This window comes from Leucoraja erinacea, chromosome 27 (assembly GCF_028641065.1).
Source record: "Leucoraja erinacea ecotype New England chromosome 27, Leri_hhj_1, whole genome shotgun sequence".
Lineage (NCBI taxonomy): Eukaryota > Metazoa > Chordata > Chondrichthyes > Rajiformes > Rajidae > Leucoraja > Leucoraja erinaceus.
In genome coordinates, this window is record NC_073403.1 from 27,076,125 (window position 1) to 27,094,876 (window position 18,752).

At 47.1% G+C, this 18,752-nt stretch overlaps 1 protein-coding gene across 2 annotated transcripts in view; it reads left to right on the forward strand.

The window, feature by feature from the left end:
• The window catches only part of LOC129710381 (gap junction gamma-1 protein-like), a 164,582-nt gene that overhangs the window by 56,208 nt on the left and 89,622 nt on the right, over positions 1-18,752 (forward strand). Inside the window, exon 1 of one of the 2 annotated variants that reach the window (XM_055657339.1) lies at positions 11,989-12,106. The exons of the other annotated variant lie outside the window; for it this stretch is intronic. The gene's annotated coding sequence lies outside the window, so the exon portion shown is untranslated. Of the gene's footprint in view, positions 1-11,988; positions 12,107-18,752 lie in introns of those variants that run through there. 2 annotated transcript variants of the gene reach the window in all.

The window sequence follows — 18,752 nt, forward strand, 5'->3', positions numbered from 1 at the left end:
CATTGATCCAGAAATGCGAGTTTTGAATCCACTATGACAACTAGAGAATTTCAATTCAAAAACTCAAATACAAGTAAGATCAAAATAAAAAAATATATAGTTTCAGTACATATAACCATGAAACTACTGAATTGTTGCATCACCAACATGACTCAATTAATTTCCTTCAAGCAAATAAATAGAAACTTAGAAGTCAAACCAAGGCAAGCCCATCACAATCAATGGTGGAGCCATGGGGAGTGTTGTAGAGCAGAGCGATCTAGGAGTACAAATCCCTGAAAGTGGCGTTGCAGGTTGATAAAGTGGTGAAGAAGGCTTTTGGCACATTGCCTTTCTCAGCCACGGAGTTAAGTGTAGAAGTTGGAATGTTACGTTACAGTGGGTACACAGAGTGTGGTGGGTATATGGAATGAGCTGCCAGAGGATGTAGTTGAGGCAGGTACAATAATCATATTTGAAATGGATTTGGACAGGTTCTTGGATAGGAAAGATTTAGAGTTATGTGGGCCAAATGCAGGTAAATTAGGACCAGCTTAAATGGGGCATTCATGGTCGGCATCAATGAGTTGGGCCGAGGGGTCTGTTTCTGTGATGTATGACTCTTTGACTCTGATTCTAAATCCACCATCTTTACCCAGATTCATGGATGTGATTGGCTCTTAACTGCCTTCTTGGGTCAGGCCAGTGATAACAGGCGGCATTTCCAACATTGTCCACAACCTGTGAGCAAATAGATGTAGGAATTTCCCAGCCTTGAAATATCTCTCTAAGTTTCTGGGAATAAAAAGCCACAGACGTCCACAGCCGTCTTGATTATATTTCTTCCCAAGCTTCTTTCAGGATTCTATTTCATTTTCCCAATGTTTCCTTGGTTACATCTGTGGTTTGCCAACTGTTTTAAACGCATCTTCAATCTAAGACTCACACTCGCCATAATAGATTATGTCCCCTATCATTGTCATTTCTAAACCATGACTTTAGAGATACAGAGTGGAAAAAGTCCCTTCGTCCCACCAGGTCCGTGCCGACCAGCGATCCCCGTTCCCTATCACTATCCTACACACTGGAGATAATTTAGAATATTATCAAAGCTGATTAATTTACCAACCTGTACTTCTTTGGAGTGTGGGAGGAAACCGGAGCACCCGGTGAAAACCCACACGGTCACGGGGAGAATGTGCAAACTTGGTACAGACAGCACCCGTAGGCAGGATCGAACCTGAATCTCTGGCGCTGTAAGGCAGCAACTCTACGGCTGTGCCATTGGGCCGCTCCTAAACCTTTCCATTTCTTATTCTTCTGCTCTCCCTTTCAGAGCCTGCAAATGTCTTCCACCTTTTACTATCTTGAATAATCCTCAGCCATCTCCAACATCAGGTCAACATCTCCTTCCTTCCCTCTCAGCAGTCGGGTGTCACCTCTCCCCCCCCCCCACAAAGACCCTCATCTTTCCATGACACTTTTCCAGGCCAGTGCAGCGAATGTAACCTGGTTCCCTTTACCTCCTAAGATAAACACAAAAAGCTGATGTAACTCAGGTAGCATCTCTGAAGAAAGGGAATAGGTGATGTTTTGGGTGGAGACCCTTCCACAGACTGTGAGTCAGGGGAGAGGGAAACAAGAGATATTGAAAGGTATATAGAACAAATGAATGAAAAATATGCAAAAGAACAAGTCAAAGCCAGCAACGATGATCAAGGAAAGGTGGAGCACACAATGGTCTATTGTTGGCTGTGGGGAAGGTGATAAGAGTGATACAGTGAAACTCAACAGGACAGTGAAACTAGTACGGTGACTAGGGTGGGGGAGGTGATGGAGAGAGAGTCAATGCAAGGGTTACTTGAAGTTAGAGAAATCAATATTCATACCGCTGGGTTGTAAGCTGTCCAAGCGAAATATTAGGTGCTGTTCCTCCAATTTGCATTTGGCCTCACCCTGACAGTGGAGGAGGCTCAGGACAGAGAGGTCAGTGTGAGAATGGGAGGGGGAGTCAAAGTGTTTGGCAACCGGGAGATCATTATGCCGCGGCGGACTGAGCGAAGGTGTTCAGCGAAACGATTGCCGAGCCTGCGCTTGGTCCCGCCAAAATATAGGAGTCCACTCCTGCAACAGCGGATACAGCAAATGCGGTTGGAGGAGGTGCAGGTAAACCTCTGCCTTACCTCCTCCTCCTCCTCTCCTGGGTCTCAGACCCTCTAAGTCAGACCAGTTTCCTTGTATTCCTATCTAGTTTATTTGTTAACTGTGATGCATTCCTCTGTACAATAGGGAGACCAACGCAGTTTTGCACAACATCACTGGTGAATTACCAGGCCTGGCCATGAGTTTCCAATTATGTGGTTTTAATTATAATTTTAATACTCTGTCCTAATCCCACTTTGGGCTTGGATTCCTGCATTGTTTAAGTGAAGCTAATAAATGCAAGTCCAAAAATCAGTAGCATCTTACAGTCAATTGCATCTTTCTGGAATCCAAGAATTGGTTCAACAATCACAGATTCCAGCCATTGGTCTCTTTTGTTCAAACAACAATCACTGATATAGATCCCATGTTGGTCTTCACATCTTCCCCAGACCCAATTTTGGTTTCTTTTCCTCTTACCACATCACAATCCAAATTCTGCATTTTCAATTTTGTTTGTTCTCCCCTCACCATCCTACCTTTCCTTGCTTTCCTCCTTAAACCTCTCACATCTCCAGTATTTGCACAGCTGTTGAAAAGTTAACAAAATGGTAACTCCATTCCATTCTCTTAGGTGCTGCCTTACGTGGGGATGGTTACCAGAAAAGCCTTGAGATGAGAGGGGCAGACTTTAAAGGACTTGTGCGCGGCACTTTTTTTTTTTTTGCATTAGAGGGTGCCGGGAACGCATTGCCAGGGGTGGTGGTGAAGGCAGATACGATAGTGGGGGTGAAGAGGTTTTGGATAGGCACATGGATGTGCAGGGAGTGGAGGGATATGGATTATGTGCAGGCCGATAAGAGTTGGTTGGTCTTGGCACAGACATTGTGGGCCGAATGGCCTGTTCCTATGCTGTAATGGTCTTATGACGTACTGCACTTCAGCTTTAACTCAGAAGATTGCAGATTCATGTGCCCTCAGAGACTAAAAGACAGATTAGCAGGGGAGCTATTCCCAATGCCCAATTTGTATTCTTGGATGGAGATAATTTTAGATTACCTGGTCATTATCCCATTGGGAGCAAGTTGGCTGCAGGGCTTCCTATATTACAGCAGTGACTACACTTCAAAATGTATTTCACTGGCTGCAGAGATCTTGGGATTTTCCATAAAGATACACTGGGATGTACTAAAAAAAGACTTTATATTTGTGGTAAAAAGGTGATTCACAAAAGAGGGACAATCATTATCGAACGCCGAGCTGAAGGAGAAGGTATTACAACCTTGATAAAAGATTGATCTAAAAGGTGAGTTCTAAGAAGGGACATAATAGAGCAGAAGGGAATGCAGACTAGCCTGTAAATGCTGAATGTTGGATAGGGTGGCTAAAGATCAGTTATGGAGCAAATCAGGCTATTGACTAGTCAAGTCAACTTTATTTGTCATATACACATACAAGGTGTGCAGTGAAATGAAAGTGGCAATGCCTGCGGATTGTGCAAAAAACTACAGAACAGAATAGAACAGAATCAGTATTTACATGTTAGAAAATATTTTTTTACAAAAGACACAACACTACAATAAATTAATACAGGTGCACAACCTTTTATCCGAAAGCCTTCGGACCAGACACTTTTCGTAATTCAGAATTTGTCGGTCTTCGGAATGGAATTTTTTTAGCGTAGATTTTAGAGTGTTCGGCTCATATCCGCAAGGTCGCGAGTTTGCGCCTTGATCCCGGCAGTTACTCGGTCGCAAGTTTGAGTCTTCAATGTCGTTTTTTCTTGCAGAATAAATGTTTGTATGAAATGCAGTGTAGGAGAGGTGTACTGACTGTGTGGGCAGAACTTTGGAAGTGATTGCCCACCAGTCTAAAAAGCCGCTGTGTCTCCCTGGTCCTGGGATAGCAGGGGGCGATCAAACAGCACAATACCCCCCTCCCCTTCCAACTCCAGAGGAATCCGCTCCCCGATGGGCCGCTACGGCGACAAGTGGCAGTTTGCCCACAGCCCGAGCTGCGCCACCCCAAGAACACCTTGCACACCATCAGCTTCTGCCCCTACGTGTTCCTCTGGAGTTGGAGCGGGGCTGGGCTGCAGTTGCTGCTGGCTGTGGGTCTCTGGGATCTCCGTGCTTGCAGTGGGCCTGGGGGTCGCTGTCCCGTTGGTCCTGACGTCTCCGGCCACCCCCTTGGACTGGAGCTGAGACTGGGAACTGTACCGCCCTTGCCCCCTCCCTCTGCAACTGCAAACAACCCCACTCTCCTGCAAGGGCGGTACAGTTCCCGGAGGATAGCAGGTGGCCGGAGACGTCAGGACCAACAGGAACCCGCTCCCCGGTGGGCCCCTACGACGCCCCGAGCTGCGCCCCGTCATCCGCAACACAGGTTCCTCTGTAGTTGGAGCGGGGCTGGGCTGCTGTTGGCTGTGGGTCTCTGGGTTCTCCGTGCTTGCGGTGGTCGACGTCCAATTGGTCCTGACGTCTCCGGTGACTGCACTGGCCTGCTGCCATCGCCGACGTGAAGACAGTACAAAGCCCCCACGCCGGTGCAATGAGCGGGGAGCTGGAGAGGGGAGGGATGGGGTCACACACATGGCCGGGGAGCAGAGGGGTGTAGGTGGGGTGAAACTGAAGGGAGCAACAATCTGCTGCTGCCTGCACGCTGAGTTAAAAAGTTCCCACGCAAGACACTGTGCATCGTGTCTACCGTGGGAACTTTTTAACAGCGGGCAGGTAGCAGCATATTGTCAATTATTAACCCTCTCACGCAATATACCCTCACCTTCTCTTTTATGGATGGGGATTTAGTTCCCCTTTCTTCGAGGACCGACCGGAGGTTCCGCTGTCACCTCTGCGGGCCGCCCTCGGTGAACGTCCTGTCTCCCTGTCCCTGGAATAGTAGGAGGCGATCAAACAGCACAATACCCCCCTCCCCCTCCAACTCCAGAGGAATCCGCTCCCCGATGGGCCGCTACGGCGACAAGTGGCAGTTCGCCCACAGCCCGAGCTACGCGACCCCAAGAACAAGACGTACCCCTTGCACACCATCAGCTTCTGCCCATACGGGGAGCGTGTTCCTCTGGAGTTGGAACGGGGCTGGGCTGGAGTTGCTGATCTGGGATCTCCGTGCTTGCAGTGGGCCTGGGGGTCGGTGTTCCGTTGGTCCTGACGTCTCCGGTGACTAGCACTGTGCTGCTAGCATCGCGACGTGAAGACAGTACAAAGCCCCCGCGCCGGTGCAATGAGCGGGGAGCTGGAGAGGGGAGGGAAGGGGTCACACACATGGCCGGGAAGCAGAGGGGTGTAGGTGGGGTGAAACTGAAGGGAGCGACAATCTACTGCTGCCTGCATGCTGAGTTAAAAAGTTCCCACGCAAGACTCACGATACACTGTGAGTAGCAGCATATTGTCAATTATTAACCCTCCCGCGCAATATACCCTCACCTTCTCTTTTATGAATGGGGATTTAGTTCCCGTTTCTTCGAGGACCGACCGGAGGTTCCGCTGTCACCTCTGCGGGCCGCCCTCGGTGAACGTTTTCAAGGACCTTTCCTCAAGGACCGAAAAAATGTCGCTATTCGGAGGTTTTCGTTATTTGGATCTTCGGATAAAAGGTTGTGCACCTGTACATTAAATTAGTCTCTGGTGAGATAAGAGTTTACAGTCCTGATGGCCTGTGGGAAGAAACTCAGTTTCATCCTCTCTGGTTTCACAGCATGACAGCGGAGGCGTTTGCCTGCCCGTGGCAGCTGGAACAGTCCGTTGCTAGGGTGGAAGGGGTCCCCCATAATGTCGCTGGCTCTGGATCTGCACCTCCTGGTGTATAGGTCCTATACGAACTCTACGAATTCTAACTACACTACGAACTGCCTTGGTGATATTGGGCGGTCTGTCCACTGCTTTGGGTATCACGGTGGCACAGCCGTAGAGTTTGTCTTACGGCGCCGGAGACCCCGGTTCGATCCTGACTATGGGTGCTGTCTGTATGGAGTTTGTACGTTTTCCCCGTGATCGCATGGGTTTTCTCCAGGAGCATTTTGTTTCCTTCCACATTCCAAGGTCATACAGGTTTGTAGGTTAATTAGCTGCTGTGAGAATTGTAAATTGTTCCTAGTGTGTAGGATGGTGTTGGTGTATGGGGATCATTGGTCGGCACAGACTCGGTGGGCTGAAAGACCTGTTTCCACGCTGTATCTCTAAATTAGCCTAAATACCAGGAACTTTGGGCTTTGTGTTGTTTTGCACTATATTGGGTTTTTGATTACTTTAACTTTTTTTGTTTGTTTATTTATTATTGTGTTTACAACCCTGATTTTTCCTGTAAGTAAGAAATTAATTGTTCCATTTCGGTACAAATATTGTTATTATGCCACTAAAGCACCCTTGGCTCTCTTGAAATTATGGAGCAAAAATGAAGCAAAGCCAAGAGTGGTTACATTAAAAGCTTCTGTCAAAAGATGAACATATTTCAAGTTTGTCGGGTTGAATGAGTATGAAGATGAGGCAAAAGTAAGTTTAAAATGCAAGTATAGGAATTTTAAATTGACGATGTCTGCACACCAGGATCAATGATGGGTAGATGGGTGAGAAATTTTCAATCCAGGGTTGGGTTTTGATTGAAGTATTTGAATGATTTGAAATCTTGAGATGATGTTGCTGGAAATGCATCACAATGAAGAAAGGGAAGGAACAAAACATAGTTCCATGAAGGGCTCCGGAGATCCCAATAAGGTGGGAAGTGAAGCCATCGCTAGGAATTCTCCAGTTCAAGTTAGACAATGCAGTGGAACGATTAAAGAGCTAAAAAAAAACTGCTGGAGGAACCTTGTGTGTCAGGCAGCAGCTGTGTAGGAAAATGGACGGGCAACATTTTGGGTTGGGACCCTTCGTCAAGATGGAATAGAGGGAGATGGCTCGTAGAAATTATTTGCCGCAGAAGGCTGCAGAGGCAAAGCCAGTGGATATATTTAAGGCAGAGATAGATAGATTCATGATTAGTATGGGTGTCAGATATATGGGGGGAAGGCAGGAGAATGGGGTTAGGGGGGAGATAGATCAGCCATGATTGAATGGCGGAGTGGACTTGATGGGCTGAATAGCCTAATTCTACTCCTATCACTTATGATCTTTTGAAAGTGGCGGGGCAAGAGGTGCCTAGTAATTGGCGGGTCCAGGCAAGGAGAGGGTGGTTAGCGGCTGAGTAAGCTGTGACCAGAGAAGAGTGGAGGAAGTCACACAGGCTGGAGATAATGTGGAGAAGATAAAAGGGTCTCAGTTAATGGAATCTGGTAAGGAAGGTGAGGAATGGAATGTGGAACCAGAGGGAGGGATTGATAGGTAGATGAGAACTGCAGGAGAGTCGGGAAACTGGGAACCCAGTGTGGGTGGGTGGTGAGCAGAGAGAGGTAGTGCAGGGAGGGGAAAGCAACTGGGTGATGGTGGGGGAGGTGGAATGGAAAACCATGTGTGCATGGGAGGACCTGGGTAGTTGAGGAGAGAAGGGGAGGGAGTCTACCTGAAATTGAAGAAGTCAATATTTATGTCTTTATGTTGTGGGCTACCCAAGCAGAATATGAGATGCTGTTCCACCATTTTGCATGTGTCCCCACTCTGGCAATGCAGGAGGACAAGGACATAGGTGGGATTGAGAAGGGGAATTGAATTGCGACTGAGAGCTTCAGCTGGCCCTGGTGAACAGAGAGCAAGTGCTCGGTCTACGCCTAGACCTGCTGGTGTGAGGAGAGAAGTTTGAAGATATCTACGTAGATCTCACTGGCAAAGGCCAGCTATCAAACGTGGTAGTCCGAGACTTGCTGAGAAATGTGGGATCTGTCAAAGGAATGCATCTATGGAGCGAAGGAATAGGTGATATTTCGGGTCGAGACCGTTCTTCAGACTGATGTTAAGAACTGCAGATGCTGGAAAAATCTAAGATAAGGCAAAAATGCTGGCGAAACTCAGCTGGTGAGGCAGCATCTATGGAGCAAAGAAATATGTGACGTTTCGGGTCGAGACCCTTCTTCAGACTGATGGTCGGGATGTTTTTTTAGACTGATCGAAGTAGGAGGGAGGAAGCTGGAAGTGAGGTGGGCGTGGGAGAAAGCCAGGCAAGTGATAGGTGGATATAGGTGAGGGGAGTTGATTTGCAGACAGGTGGACAAATTCCAGAGATGAAAAGAAGATGAAAGTTTCTGAGACGAGGAGAGAAGGGGCATGAATTGTTAGGCCAGTAGTATTGATTGCAGGCATGGATCCAGTGGAGGATAAAGTGAAGGTGAAGTCCATTGCAGATCTGGGTGAGTGAGGCTCAAAGCTGCGGGAGAGATCAGGCAAGGGCCAGAAGTTGTGGGCGCAAGGCGGAGAGTGGAGAACGCAGTGCACAGCAAGAGAGCTGTTGTGGCAAGCGGTGGATGAAGTGTAAGTACCAGAGATCCTGCTTCGGTCCAAACTGGGAGACCTGGAAATGGAGCTGGAAGGCACATGGCAAAAGATGATGACCCTTACCATAACACTGGAAGACCCGAAATGCTGGAGTAACTCATTGGGACGGGCAGTATCTCTGGAGAGAAGGAATGCCATATCACTTTCCAGTTGAGTGAGGAAAGTCCAGCCATTTCTCAAGTCAGTTTGATCATGGATCAAACGTCCACACTGTACACAAAGGAAGCTTATTATTGTTTTATTGCCTTTTAATGGATGTTGGTGAGAGTTGTTGGGGATATGCCTCAGCCTTCCTAGGAATTAGAGGCGTTGCTGTGCTTTCTTGGTCCTTGTTTCAACCAAGACATTGCTGGGGATATTTACTCCTTGGAACTTAAAGCCTTCAACCACCTCTCTTTAGGCATTTCAATGCAAACAGGGGTATGTGTACCGCTTCGCTTCCTGAAGTCGAGGATAACCTCCTTTCTTGTTGGACCCAACCTGATAGGTCTGGCCATTCAACCGCAGATGCTGCCTGGCACATTGAGTTCCTCCAGCATGTTGTGTTTTGCTCCACATTTAGTTGTTTTAGTTTAGAGATACAGCGTGGATACAGGCCCTTTGGCCCGAGTCTGCACTGACCAGCGATCCCAGTACACTGGCACTATCATACACACTAGAGACAATTTACAATGTTTTTAACGTCTTTGGGGTGTGGAAGGAAACCGGAGCAACTGGAGTAAACCCATGCAGTCACAGGGAGAACGTACAAACTACATACAGACAGTAACCGTAGTCGGGATCGAACTCGAGTCTCTGACGTTGCGAGGCAGCAACTCGACTGCTGCGCTGCCCTTATTTTTGGGTGCTTGTAGAAATTCACCAGCAGCAAAGGATCCCAGTGCAATACTGTAAGTGTGAACGATGGGATGAAAAGCCAATTAAACTACAAACCTGTATGTCTTGAAGGAAACCAGAGGAGTCTGAGAAAACCGTTCACCGGAAGAACTTGCAAACTCCCTATAGGGTGGTTGCACGAAAGGTCACTGGGTCATAGGGCTCGATGCACGGAGCAGCTAAATCCAACTGGAAGACATCTGTCACATCCGGTACATGTTATTAATGCTAGAAACGTGTACTTTCCTACCTGTTAAAAAACGCCAAAATGTTGAATTTTTGCGCTGAAAAAAATTGTGGGAGTCGGGGTAAGTGTGAGAGACATGTACCCTACTTTAGAATTCCAAACGTGAAGCGAAATGAAGGTATAGAGAAGCGAGAACTGAAGGGACTACAGCAGCTAAAGTGCTTGGTAAACATTGAAAATATTGTGAATTATCGCATTTGCTCACTGCATTTCATCAAGTAAGGCATTATTTGTGTTTTTTCTTGATTCCTTTGGTATCTAAAAATTCTCAGGTGATAAATCTGGCTTTAAATGTTCCTTCAGATGCATTTTCATTTTGTATGTAAAAACCCACAAGAACCATGGGCGATATGAAAAAAATTACAGCCAGATTTATCACTTCTGAAACTTTTTAGATGCCAAAGGAATCAAGAAAAAACACAAATAATGCATTACTGTTGATGAAATGCAGTGAGCAATCGGCCAATGTTCGCCAAGCACTCTGGCTGTTGTTGTCCCTTCAGCTCCCGCTTCTATCTACCGTAATTTCTCCGCACTTTTGGAATTCTGAAGTATGCTAAATGTCCCACACGCTTACCCAGATTTCCATAATTATTTACAGCGCAAAAATTGACCATTTCAGCGGGTTTTTACGGGCCAGCTACGCTGGAAACAATGGTAAGTGCCTACCTGCAGTACATCGTGTGTAATCCATTTGGAGTAGCCTAGCAACAGTACGGGTCATGGGTCGTGACCCGACTGCCGTGAAACCTCCCTTTTAGATACCAAAGGAATCAAGAAAAAACACAAATAATGCCTTACTGTTGATGAAATGCAGTGAGCAAACGCGATAATTCCCAATATTTTCAATGTTTACCAAGCACTTTAGCTGCTGTAGTCCCTTCAGTTCTCACTTCTCTATACCTTAATTTCGCTTCACGTTTGGAATTCTAAAGTTGGGTACATGTCTCTCACACTTACCCCGACTCCCACAATTTTTTTCAGCGCAAATATTCAACATTTTGGCAGTTTTTAACAGGTAGGAAAGTACGCGTTTCTAGCATTAAAAACATACACCGGAAGTGACGGATGTCTTCCAGTTGGATTTAGCGGTTCCGTGCGTCGAGCCCTATGACCCAGTGACCTTTCGTGCAACCTCCCTATAGTCAGGATCGAACCGGCACCGTCCCAAACCAGCCTGACTTGTTCTCACTGGAATTTAGAAGGATGAGAAGAAAATTCTTAAATTGGACAGGCTAGATGCAGGACAGATGTTCCCCATGTTGAGCAGTCCAGAACCAGGGGTCACAGTTTAAGAATAAGGGATAGGCCATTTAGGACTGAGATGAGGAAAAACGTATTTACTTTTAAAAGGTTTGAATCGGTGGAATTCTCTGCCACAGCAGGCGGGGTGGGGGGGCAATTAATTGGATATTTTCAACAGAGTTAGATTTAGCTCTTAGTGCTAAAGGAATTAAGGGATGTGGGGAAAAAGCAGGAACGAGGTACTGGTTTTAAATGATCAGCCGTGATCATATTGAATGGCGGTGCTGGCTCGAAAGGCCGAATGGTCTACCCCTGCACATATGTTCAAGAAGGAACTGCAGATGCTGGAAAATCGAAGGTACACAAAAATACTGGAGAAACTCAGCGGGTGCAGCAGCATCTATGGAGCGAAGGAAATAGGTGACGTTTCGGGTCGGTCTGAAGAAGGGTTTCGGCCCGAAACGTCACCTATTTCCTGCGCTACATAGATGCTGCTGCACCTGCTGAGTTTCTCCAGCATTTTGGTGTACCTGCACATATGTTTCTATATTTTGGGGCGCATTGTGATATTCACCAGCAGTGTGTAATTGGCAAAGGCTCCGAGTGCAATTCTCCCCCTGTGTGAACGATGGGGGTGGAAAGTGTCAGCGAGAGTACAATGCGGCTTTGTTAGCGTTCCTCCGGCCGCTGCCCACTGCAGAACTGTCCCAGTCCCAGCCCCAGCCCCTGTCCCAGCCCCAGTCCCTGTCCCCCAGTCCCTGTCCCAGCTCCAGTCCTTGTCCCAGCCCCAGCCCCAGCCCAGTCCCTGTCCCCTCCAGTCCCTGTCCCAGCCCAGCCCCAGTCCCAGCCCAGCCCCAGTCCCCCCAGTCCCAGCCCCCCAGCCCCAGTCCAGCCCCCTGTCCCAGCCCAGCCCCAGTCCCTGTCCCAGCCCCAGCCCCAGTCCCTGTCCCCGCCCCTGTCCCAGCCCCAGCCCCCAGCCCCAGCCCCCCCAGCTCCAGCCCCAGTCCCAGCCCCAGCCCCAGCCCCAGGCGCCGTGCAAGCAGGGCAGGGCAGGGCAGTGTGTGAGAGCGGGACGTTGGGGAAGTCCACGCCCAGCGCTGTTCGGACAGGGAAGAGTAGCGGGCTGTCTGCCGTGTGGGCTGAACCCCTGCCCCAAGATGAGCGGCCGCCCCCACAGGTAACAAAACTTGCCGCGAGTTTGGAGCTGGAGCCGGAGATCGCCCCGTTATAGGGAGCGCAGCGTGGCCCAGGCGCCGGGACACGGACTCTTCCAGCATCTCCACCCTGGGGGGCCGGGACGGGGTGGGGGGAGGTAGGGTTACGGGGTGGGGGGAAGGGGGAATTGAGGTAGAGGGGAGGGGAGGAGGGGAGGTGTCTGGCAGAGGGGTAGGAGAGAGGGAGGGAGGATGTTGTAGGGGAGAGGTTGAGAGGTGGTTTGGGGAGGGGGGGTAAAGAGAGGGGGTAGGGTCTGGGAGGGAGGAGGAGAGGTTGAGGGGTGGGGGATATGAGGGGGCAAGGGCTGTGGGGGGTGGGAGAGCGAGCGGGGGGCGGCGGGGCTTTCAGGACAGACAGACCCAGGGGTGGGGTTGCCTCATTTAAACGATGGAAGGGAGAGGAGCTCTATTTCACTTCATTAAACTGGTCAAATGTTGCCGGGAAGTTGAACGTATTTGCTGCTGAAGTTTCGATGCAACTATCCCCCCCCCCCCCGTGTTTCTTTGTGTCTTTGTTTTGCCGCTCTCTGCTGGACGTCCAGACAGCGGACCACTCGCCAGCCCTGAGTCTGGGCGGCAGCCGGGGTCTCGCTCACTCCCCCATCTCCACCCTCCTCTTTGCTAAACGCGGCCAAACACCAGCGAGACAGGAGGTTTGCGAGACCCCGGCACCGTCTCAGAAACAGTGGGTAGAAAGTTTTGCTCGGCATGACCACGGTGAGACAGCAACAATATTGCAGCTCTTGGTATGAGCTCTGTGTGGCCACAGGAGTGGGGATTGGTTGCATCATTTAAAAATGGGCAAACAAGTACTAATACTTTAAAATGAAACTTATACTGATAGTCTGCTTTGTATAGCGTGTATCATCAAGGAACTAAAAACCTTATGAAAGTAGGTAACTTATGAGGTTTCAGATGCAGGCAGTTTTTATTTGACAGTCTCATTAGTTCTAGGAGCAGAATTTGGCCATGGCTGATGTATCTCTCCCTCTCAACCCCATTCTTCTTCTGCCTTCGCTCCCTGACACCCTCACTAATCAGGAATCTGTCAAACCCTGCCTGAAAAATATCCATTGACTTGGCCCCCACAGCCGCCTGTGGCAATGAATTCTGCTGGAGAACTGTGGGAGCAGCAGCATCTGAGGAGGGAAGGGGACGACCATGCAGGAATTGAATTGCATGCTTCATTGTCACATGTGACAAGTCGCAGTGATATTCTTTGCTTGTGTACCATACCAAGGTATGTAAATAGTCGCCCATAAAGGGCACTTACAAAGTTACAAAACAAATTCCCCGCCCCCTTCCCAGTTCCCTCTGTTCTCCCCAACGCCAGGTCCCCATTGTCCATTGTTCTACTGCCCCCCCCCCCCCTTCTCATGGCGGTCCCTCCACACCGGGTCCTCCTTCGCTCCTTCCCTCGGCAGTAGCGTCCTCGCTCCACGTATCCGTCCACGTCCGTCATCGGCCACCGCTTCGACCTCTCCACTAATGCTGCCAGGTCTTCTCTGGACACCTCTGGAAAGAGAGGGTTGCCTCAGCTCCCTTTGCCAGCTTTCTCCAGGATGTCCCTGGGACGTTCCTTCAGAAAGGACTTGAGGAATTCCTTTAGTCAGAGGATGGTGAATCCGTGGAATTCATTGCCACAGAAGGCTGGGGAGACCAAGTCAATGGATATTTTTATGGCAGAGATAGATTCTTGATTAGAACGGGTGTCAAGGGTTATGGGAAGAAGGGAGGAGAATGAGGTTAGGACGGAGAGATAGATCAACCACGATTGAATGGCGGAGTAGACTTGATGGGCCGAATGGCCAAGTTCTAGTATCATTTATGAACCCGCTGAGTTCCTCCAGCATGTTGTGCTTTGCTCAAGATTCCAGCATCTGCGGTCTGTTCTGTCTTCATCTATTTAAACCCTCTGCAGTGTGTTTTTGGAGTATTTTTAGAGAAATTGCTCTGGGCCGATTGTACTGTTAATTACAGGTCAGTTGTTTGCATGTTTATAGAGATCAGCAAGGGCCATGTTCGAGGATGTTTCCGCAGGTTGTTGAACCGATATTATTTCCTTATCGTAGCTTTTGTGGATATTTTGTTTGCCAAATTGATGAGTACAGGTCCACCGTCGATTTTTGTGCACCCTTGGTTCTAGAGCCTTGCTGGAGAATTCATTTTGCCAGACCAACAGCGGTCACGTAATAATGATACCGCAATACACCTCCTACCCACGAATTATACCCCTCCCATGTCTCTAAAGCATCATGGACTGCTAAAAACTTAAATAAAGAATTAACAATTAGCAAAGGGGTAAACAATCAACTCTTTCAGGAAAGAGGCACACATGCTAAAAGAGTGTGTGCCACACAAAATTCGCTTGTAATTTTGTCTGGATTAATGGAGGTGCCAGACCATCAGTTGCCAGAAAATCGATGGTGGACTTGTAGTTATTGAGGTAGTGTGAGTCTCTTCCAGCCACAAGCTTTGCCATTTAATGAGTTTCAAAATGAATTACAAAAACCCAAGCAATTTTCTTTTCATAAGTGATGGGAGCAGAATTAGGCCATTTGGCCCATTTAATCTACTCTGTCGTGGCTGATCTAACTCTCCCACTCAACCCCATTCTCCTGTCTTCTCCCCATAACCCTTGACCCCTGGGGTGGTACTAATCAGGAGTATGTCAATCTCTGCCTTAAACATATCAATTGACTTGGCATCTACAGTCCTCTGTGGCAATGAATTCCACAGATTCACCATGCTTCAACTCTCGCGTTATGAAGGCAAACTGCCATTAGCTGTCTTACTGCCTGTTGTACTGATCAGCGAAGTTTTTTCAGTGTGATGTACAAGGACACCCAGGTCTCGTTGTACTTCCCCTTTTCCTGACACCATTCACATAATAATCTGCCTTCCTGTTCTTGCCACCAAAATGGATAACCTCACATTTATCTACACAACAGGGACATTTAACCACAGGGAAAGATTTCATTGGAACCCGAGGGCCAATATTTTCGCGCAGAGGGTGGTGGGCATATGAAACGAGCTGCTAGAGGAGGTAGCTGAGGCAGGTACTATAACAACATCTAAAATACTTTTGGATATGTAAATTTATAGGAAAGATTTAGAACCAAACATGGGCAGATGAGATTAGTGCACATGGCATGTTGGGACGTTGGGCTTGTTTCTGTTCTGTATAGTTCTTCTGACTAAAAAAAAACAAGGTGCTGGAGAAAGACACGAGACTGAGTATGCTGGAATCTCGAGCAAAGCACAAAGTGCTGGAGGAACACAGCGGGCCAGGTAGCATCTGTGGAGGGAATGGGTTTTGGTGGAGGCCCGTCTTCAGACTGATGAAGAGTATGATAGACTTGTAATCGAAGCTAGTTCCTTTGTGTGTGAGTACCAGAACAAGTGGGTTTTTAAAGTTTAGTCTTGGGTGATTTGATTGAAAACTGGCGCACTTTTTATCCACCAAATTGTGCGGATTTGGAAACGGCAGCTCCAGAGGGCTTGGGTTCGGGTTCAGGCTAAAGCTTAAAGCCTGAGGTTAACTTTACAGGGTAAAAATTAAAGATGGTGCGGGAGAGTGGTGACACCTTATGTGAAGATGTTGTCATGTTTACAGTATCCCTTCATGCGTACAAGTGATTTCATTGCAGCTGGTATATCTGACCATAATCTAATCTGATCTAAGACGAGTCGACTCTGGACTTACCTGGACTTGTACCTTGTCCTTTACCATCTGGACGCCCGCAGCAACGGCTGCGGAGGGTTGAGGTCCCGACCACGGGGGGAAATGGAGGAGGACTGGCCAAATTGTGTGCCTTCCACCACAGTGATGAACGCTGTGGTGGATGTTTATGTTAAAAATTTATTGTGTTTTTGTGTGTGCCCTTTATCATTGTATCGCTGCTGACGTATCATTTCACTTGCACTTTTTGTGCAATGTGACAAATAAACCGTTGTATTGTATTGTATTGTATTGTATTGTATTGAGTAGTAAGGACAAGGATAAGTGACTCTGAAGGAGGATAAGAGTTAAGGTACAAGATCTCATACATTTGATAAAATGACAGAGCAGACTCACAGGATTGAGAGCAGCACAGTGGCGCAATGGTAGAGTTACAGCAGAGACCCAGGTTCGATCCTGACTATTGGGTGCTGGCTGTACGGAGTTTGTATGCTCTCCCTGTGACTGCGTTGGTTTTCTCCAGGTGTTCTAGTTTCCGTCCACACTCCAAAGACGTTCAGGTTTGTAGGTTAATTGGCTTCTGTAAATTGTAGATTGTCCCCAATGTGGAGGATAGTGTTAGTGTACGGGTGATCGCTGGTTGCTGCGGACTTGGTGGGCCAAAGGACCTGTTTCCGTGATGATTCTGTAAAGTCTGAAGATTGAGTGACTTGTTCATATTTCCCTATCTTTAATGCAATCAACTGCTTGTTGAAATTACTGAGGCTATTCACTTTACCCTCGACTAAAATCAGTAGTACTGCTCATGATGATCAAGGCATCAAGGTAGTTCTGCTATTGTGCTAAACTTGTTTACAGGCAAACTTCAAACTCTAGAAGCCACAGGTATTTTCATTTTCCTCTTGTGTCATCTCTTGTGTCTACTTCCTGCTCTCTTCCTTACATCCCCATTTAAGCTGGTATTTCCTATTTTCTGTCTGACTTGCCAGCTGTCTGTATGTTTAAAGTTTCCCTTCCTCTGGGAAGTTTTCTTCCCTCTGTGAAGCTGTCCTTTACACCATCCAACTGGACATCTACACCCACCCCAATCCCCACCTTTATCCGCGGAACGTCCAACAGATTTGGTAATGGCTGCATCCTCCAATATCGCAAAATGTCGCCCAATGTATTTCACTTCGTGTAACCCGCTCCAACCTCTCGTAAAGCGCAGCATCGAAACTGCCCTGTACACTTCTGAACAAAGAGAGCATTTGAGTCACATATAATAAAGCTAGGACCATGGGCATCCACAGAGATATATGTGTGTTTGTGTGTGTACGAATCATCAATATGTGTTGACAAGGCTTGCTTTTATTAAAATAAGGTAATTAAAGGCTAATGTTATGTTGGCTTTAATGCCGTAAGGGCTGGAAAATAATAGGGAGGGATGTAGATGCTAGTTTACCAAAAAAAAGACAGAAAGTCTGGAGCAACTTAGCGGGTCAGACAGCATTCACAGAGAACATGGATGGTTAAAGTTACGGATTGGGACCCTTCTTCAAAAAGGAAGGAAGATTTGCTGTAGCTCTACAAAGCCCTTGTTAGATCGCTTCTGGATTACTACCCACAACTCCTGCTATGTTAACCTTGGAGGTGGCCCTGTGCAGAATCAGTGGACGTTGATCAGGGTTCCAAGAGTTAAATTATGGTGAGGTCCTGTAAAAGCCAGAGTATTTAATTGTCATGTGTACTAACGATAGAAAAGTTAAATTCATTCAGCAAAAGAACAGGCATGTAAACACAATACTCTTAGATAAAATAATGAACCAAAAAGCTATAATTTAAAAAAAAAACACAATTCTAGTGCAAAAATCCTGAAGTCCTTGGTGCAATCAAGATGGCTCATAGTTTGTGTAGGAAGGAAATGAAGATAGATGCAAAAAGCTGGAGGCTCAACGGGTCAGGCAGCATCTGTGGAGAAAAGGAATAGGTGACGTTTTGTTTAGTTAATATTTTGTGGCATTCAAGAGCCTATTAGTTGTTGGGGCAAAGCATCTTCTTTCATTTTCCCTGCTCCCTCACCTCTCCGTGACCATCTTCCTTTTTCTTGAAGTGCCTGAACCTCACAGAGGAGGCAACCTGGGCTTGATCTTTTTGGAAAAAAAAAATGGGAAGTTATTGAGTGATTTTATTGAGGTTTTTAGGATCATGAAAAAAAGTGATAAAGGAAACTTTTGCTGGTGGAGTTGTCTAGGAGAATAGGTACTAAGAAAGGCATAGGCCGACGATTCACATTTGCTGAATAAAGGATGTCATCACCACCATAACTGTTGCAGTGGCTCCACCTTGTGAAGGACAATATTAACACAAGAATATTTGCCAAGTCCGATTTGAATGATGTAAAATATAAAGTTTCTTAGTTTCAAAAAAGGCGTGTGAAGGGCACACTCCTTGCAATTTATTATTATTATTTTTTAAAAAATGCTTTGAATTATCAGAAGACTGCAGTATATTTTTATATGTGTAGGAAGGAACTGCAGATGATGGTTTAAACCGAGGATAGCCACAAAAAGCTGGAGTAAGTCAGCGGGTAAGTCAGCTCTCTAGAGAAAAGGAGCAGGCAACGTTTCGGGTTTAGTCTGAAGAAGGGTCTCGACCCAAAACGTCACCTATTCCTTTTCTCCAGAGATGGTGTATGTTTATATATCTCTATGAATGGCTCAATTGTAATCATGTATTGTCTTTCCGCTGTCTGGTTGGCATGCAAAATAAGCTTTTCACTGTACACGTGCCACTAAACTAAACTAAAAGCGAAACCATTTAAAATTATATTTTTTAAATGAAAGCCATGAATCTGGTGCCTGTGAATTGCTGCAGACTATGTCATTAATGTGTAGGAAGGAACTTCAAATGCTGGGTTACACCGAAGGTAGACACAAATTGCTGGA